This window comes from Prionailurus viverrinus, chromosome A1 (assembly GCF_022837055.1).
Source record: "Prionailurus viverrinus isolate Anna chromosome A1, UM_Priviv_1.0, whole genome shotgun sequence".
In the NCBI taxonomy this organism is placed as follows: Eukaryota; Metazoa; Chordata; class Mammalia; order Carnivora; family Felidae; genus Prionailurus; species Prionailurus viverrinus.
The window spans coordinates 118847414-118853491 of NC_062561.1; the positions used below are offsets into that span (position 1 = coordinate 118847414).

A 6078-nucleotide genomic window follows, 5' to 3' on the forward strand; every position below is an offset into this window, starting at 1 on the left:
GACCTGAGCTGACATCAAAAGTCAGATGCTGAGCTGACTGAGCCACCCAGGCACCCCCCCACTCATTTTCCTTAGATGGATTGGGGTTACAGTCACTGGTGAACCTACCTGCATGAGTAGAGTTACATTTACTGCCCTCTGGGTTATCCCAGGCACTTCTGTGGTGAATCAAGCATAGGGGAGGGGGCAAACATGCATCCAAACCTGGAGCGTGAGAGATGACCCAGACAGAGGCTGTGGATGTCACAAGCCCCCAAGGCATGGGTGCCACTGTGACCCTTCCCCTCCATCCTTTGACCTGGTGCCTCTGCCCTCCCCTAGGAGAATTATTATCCAGTGTGTGCCTCTTTCTGTCTGCTGGTAGGAACTCAGCTTCCTAGAGCTTGAAAACTAGCTTAGTCTTCCCCCATTGCTGCTTGGGAAATAGGCCTCTCCACTCTTCCCACCCTACCCCGTCCTTCATACCAAATGGAAAAGGACTGGCATCTTGGAGCATCTCTTTGAAGGATTACTAAGGCCTTCCCTGTGAAAGGTCAATTACTAGTTTCCAAATTCAAATAACTTTATGGACCACACAATAACAGGGGTCCTTGAGCATCTCTAAACGTTTTTCGTGCTGGTTGACTTCCAGCTGCAAGGCCTGGTCCTTGAGGCTTCAGGAGGTTAAGTTTACCACCCAAGGTGGCTGGAATTTTCCCTGCCATAGATGAGACTCTACTTCAGAGATGAGAGACCTTCCCTAAAGGGACCAGTAAAGCCCCTGAAGCAGAAACAGGAGGAGACAAGGGAAGAGGAGGCTGGGGCTGGATCAGAGTGCTTCTGTGGGGAGGGTGAAGAACCCTCTCCAGGACCAGCATTCCTCCGTGCTCACCTGCTGCCTCCCCCAGCCCCCATGGGAGAAGGACTGCCCTAAAACAGCAGTAGGTAGATCTGATGGAAGAGCTTTCTTCTAGTAGTTTCCAGAACCTAAAGAAAAGACCCAGCAAGACCCTCGAATGAACCTTGGAGTACACAGGATGTCAGAGAGGTGTAAGCCCTTGGTTAATGAGAAGTCCTGGCCAGTGATCCCAGGTCCTGGAAGGCACCAGTCAGGTTGTTTTGTGACAGATGGGCCCACACCATCACACTGGAGTTGGTCCCACCAGCTCTGTAGTGACCAGCCCAGATCTGCATGTTCTGGCCCCAGCATTGGAAAGACACAAAGCCCCTGGCCCATCTTGATGTTGGAGAACACTTGGGTGACCTGAAAGCAACCACTGTTGTACCACTGCTGAATGGGATCAGCCATAGCAGAGAATTTACCCACAGCAATCTGGTTGACGTCAGTCAGAGACACAAATCTCAATCTTCCCACTATCGAGCAGTTCCAGCCATCAACCCTCCTCCTCCGGGCCCAAGACCTGCTTCTTGAGACATGAGCTGAAGGAAGACATGAAGCAGGTCTGCGAGGGGGCTCCCGGGGCACCATATGACCTGTTCATCTCCACCACGCAGCCACCCCACCATGCTGCACCACTGTTTCCGGAGGTCTCTTGGCCACAGGGGTTGCCTATAAGGTTGCATTCGATGTCTCTGCTCTTGATTGCAGAAGCGGCCCAGGAGGCAGGGGCTGGCCTGATGGACGCGGGGCAGGCCGCTGAAGGCGAGGGGCAGCAGAGCGCTGTGGTCCCGGGAAGGTCATTCATCAGGACGTGCCAGCCCCTGTGTTTCTGGCAGCTGCACCCCAGCAGTGTGCATGGAGACACGTGGCTCAGCAGCACCAGGAGCAGCTTGGGTGGCAGTTGACTCAGGTCCAGCACCTCCTCAGGTTCAGGCTCCAGTGCAGTGACCCGGAGACGGTGGCTGGAGGGGGGCAGGAGAGGGACCAGTCCCTGGAGGCCAAGGCGCCCACGGCCTTACACCACGTGCTCCCCCTCACCGGGCTCAGCAGCAACTTAACTCTCAAATTTCTGAACACACTCATCTGCCTGTAGGTGTATCATCACTTCCAATCCACCAGCCTCGGAGGCCTCTCTTTTATGCAGTGAATCCAGCCACCTATGCCTGACTTTTTTGTCGCCCTGCCCCTCCCGCCTCCCTTTGGACTTGGTTCATCCCTCTGTTACATGCCTACAGCCTGCATCTCACCACTGGCTGCTTCTTCCCTTTGCAATGTCTGAGTGTCTCTGATCCTGCCAAGGGACCATGCCTTGCCCCACAGCCTCGCTAGTTTCCATCCAGCCTTTCTTCTTCTTTGTCACCAGAGCAGTCCACGCGCACCATGTACGCTTACTTTTATCCTCTACCCACCCCGGTTGCTGTCTGCCCCTTCCCCCACCGTGTCACACAGGTAAACTCCTGGTCACCCACGACTTACTTCCCCAATGCCGAGTCTCCTTTGGATCCTTCCCTCCCTGGACCTCCTGTTGCATATAGGGCAGGAGAGCCCTCCCTGCAACTTCAGCTCTCCTCTCTTAGCTCCTGAGACTTCATGCTCACTCATGTCATTTGTTTTTCTCTCCAGCGTGAATTTCTCTCCCTCCATTTCTAAATTCATGGCTGGGGCGCCTGGGTGGCTTAGTCGAGTGAGTGTCCGACTTTGGCTCAGGCGGCTCAGGTCTTGATCTCACGGTTTGTGGGTTCAAACCCCCGTGTCAGGCTCTGTGCTGACAGGTCAGAACCTGGAGCCTGCCTCAGATTCTGCATTTCCCTCTCTCTCTACCCTTCCCCCACTTGCACTCTCTCTCCCAGGAATAAATAAACATTAAAAAAAGCCCAAAACTAAAGAATTCATGGCTCCAGGGTTACCTCCTTGACGTACTTTCATTCTGTTTTCTCTTTGGGTGAGGTATTTGACCACCATCTAAATACCAGGCAGCTCAGACCTCTGTCTCCAAGGTTGTGAGCAGGGTGTTGGTTGGAAATGCCTTCAGGGCCAACCAGGTGAAGGCAGTGATGGAGGCAGAGTGTGGCAGGCCAGAGAAGCCCTTATTCTAGCTAAAGAGAAGGGCTGCTTCCGGGCTCCACCGATGTTTGACAAGCAACAGTTCAGGACCAGTGTTGCCAGATTTCCCAATTTTCCCTAAAGAAACCAGAAATATATAATCCTATTTGGAATCTCTCAGTGATTAAATATTGGTTCGAAAATGTCCGTAGGGACCAAAGCCCATCTGAGAACCATGTCTGGTGTAAGGGCTACCCGTTTGGGATAACAGTTTGACTCATATTCCACTGATCGGCTAATACCTTTATTCCGAAGCCTACGGGTACTTCACATTGAATGTGCGCCACACCGTCTTTTCTCCACACCCTCCTCCCTCTTCATGGGCACCTCATCTCAGTTAATGACACTTCCTTCTATCCATTCACCCAAGCTGGAATTATGGAAGAGGGTGTCCTTTTCTTCTGTAACTCCTCCTCCATTTTCAGTCTACCACCAGATTCTACCAACATAACTTCCTAAATAAATCATGAATCTGTTCTCACGTCTGCACTCCTCACCACCATTATCATAGTTTAGGCTTCTAGCATCTTCTGCCTGGACCAGTAGGCTCCTGAGTGTTTCGAGTGATGATTCATCATAGTTAATTCCCTCTGTGTATAAATTATTATTCTGAGCCAAACGTGTAATCTCGGTCCCTTGACAGTGATTGGTTTTGAAGTGGGCTTGGGATCCAAGCTGGGCCAGTGGGATGTGAGGCAAAATTTGCTGGGAAGCTTCTGGAAGTTTTCCTTGTTAAGAAAGAGACCGAAGAAGAAACTGCTCCCTTCTGTCTGTGGGCTTCTCTGTATCCGTACGTCACTCTAGGAACTGCTACAGCCGTCTGGCATAGATGAGGAAAGGCAGCCTGCAGGCAGACCCCACCACAGAGCATGGTGCCCTGGAGAGAGGATGGAACCTGGGTCCGTGGTTGCGTTTTTGAGCCACCGAATCAACCACGTCTGCGGCCTGTCATCTCAGAGTTTGCAGCTATGTTGGATAATAAGTCTCTTGATAAATTCAGGCAGTTAGACTCAGAGCTTTGTGTTTAAGGGAGCCAAAGGCATCCTGACTGGTACCCTCGTCTCCCGCCTTGAGGTCTGTGCTCCGTCACCCCACATGACACCTGACTTTCAGGGTGGTCCCTCTAGATGCTAATCTGACCACATTGCCTCCCGCTCGTTGCTCCCATCGCCCACAGGATAAAGTCCCAGGACCTTGGCAGAATATACAAAGGCTTCCATGACAGACCTCCTGCCTCCATAGCCGAATCGGCTCTGGCTCCTTAACGTAAACCTTATGCTCACTTTGGTGTGATCTGCTTGCAGTTCCCTGCCTAGGCGATGCTGTTTAACTCTTTCATTCATTGGGCAGATATACACAAGTGTCACCTCTGGGCCAGGAGTAGTTCTAGGCATCCCAGCTACCGCTCCCAAGTCCCATGTTCTAGCCATCTCCTCTCCCTGGGGTCCCCCCCCCATCTTTATCTGACTAATGCTCTCTTTTCGTTTCCTGTTCCAGTCCAGTGTTAGCACTCGTGATAGCTTTATATACATAGTTGGCTCTTGAATAACACAAGTTTGAGCATCGGAGGTCCATGTATAAATGTGGATTATTTTCTTGTAGATACAGAACAGTACTGTAAATGTATTTTCTCTTCCTTGTGATTTTCGTAATAACATTTTGTTTTCTTAATAACATTTCCAGCAAAATTTGTTGTAACAATACAATATATATTACATGTTAATAGGCAAAATATGTGTAAATTGACTGTTGATGTTATTGGTAAGGCTCTGGTCAACAACAGGCCGTTAGTAGTTAAGTTTTGGGGGAGTCAAAAGTTATACATGGATTTTCGAATGCACAGGGTCTGTGGCCCTAACCCTTGCATTGTTCAAGGGTCAACTCTGTGTGCTTTTAACAATTGTTTATCTAATATTCTATTTTGGAAATTAAAAAGATAGAGTAAATTAAAAGAATAGTGTAAGAAATGTGTATATATATACCCAGATTGACCAAATAACATTTTGCAGATTTGTTCTTTTCCCCCCATCCCCCTTAGTACATATATACACACACATACACAGATAGGCCTGTCTTTTTCTGAGCCATTTGAAAGTAACTTTTAGATATCATGACTCCTCTTCACAAATAGTTCAGCATGTATCTCCTAAGTACAAGGACCCCTTAAAAAATTTTTTTTAACGTTTATTTATTTTTTAAGAGACGAAGAGACAGAGTGTGAGTGGGGAAAGGGTAGAGAGAGAGAGGGAGATACAGAATCCGAAGCAGGTTCCAGGCTCTGAGCTGTCAGCACAGAGCCTGATGTGGGGCTTGAACCCACCTGCCGTGAGATCATGACCTGAGCCGAAGTCATACACTTAACCGACTGAGTCACCCAGGCGTCCCAAGGACCCTTTAAAAAAAAAATTATGTTTATTTATTCTTGAGAGAGAGAAAGACGGAGTGTGAGCAGGATAGGGGGAGAGAGAGAGGGAGACACAGAATCCAAAGCAAGCTCCAGGCTCTGAGCTGTCAGCACAGAGCCCAACGTGGGGCTTGAACCCACGACCACGAGATCATGATCTGAGCAGAAGTTGGAGGCTTAGCCGACTGAGCCACCCAGGTGCTCCAGGACATTTTTTTACATAACCACATTATTACACTCAAGAATTTAATAATAACACAGTAAACTTATTTGATATTTGGTTCGTAGTCGTATATCTGCAGTTTTCCCAAATGTTTGTGGCTTTTTTATCCATCCAGGATCTTCTAGGCTAAGCACTCATCTCTTTCAGGAGGGCTTCCTTGAATGCCTTCAGCTTCCCAATGCTCTGGGAATGTTTTGTGCAGATTGCCATCATGGTATTCACCACTGTGTTTATGTGTGCCTCCCCATCTTCAGAGTGAGTCCTGTGTCATGCTTATCTTCTCAGTGCCCAGCCCAGTGTGTGGCACATAGCAGATGCTCAGCGTTTGTTGGCTGAATGGGTGATTGAGTAAGTGGCAGAATTGGAGACAAAGCCCATGGCCTCATTGCTGGTTTCTTCCTTCCATATGTAACTGCTTTGTGCAGACAGTGATGTTAATAATGTAAGAACAGAGTCCCATCTGCCAAA

The 6078-nt window shown here is 49.2% G+C and overlaps 1 pseudogene; it reads right to left on the minus strand.

Annotated features, from left to right (window-relative positions):
- Positions 1-1041: 1041 nt before the first annotated feature.
- Positions 1042-4203, minus strand: LOC125164302 (F-box only protein 27-like; annotated as a pseudogene).
- Positions 4204-6078: the final 1875 nt, after the last annotated feature.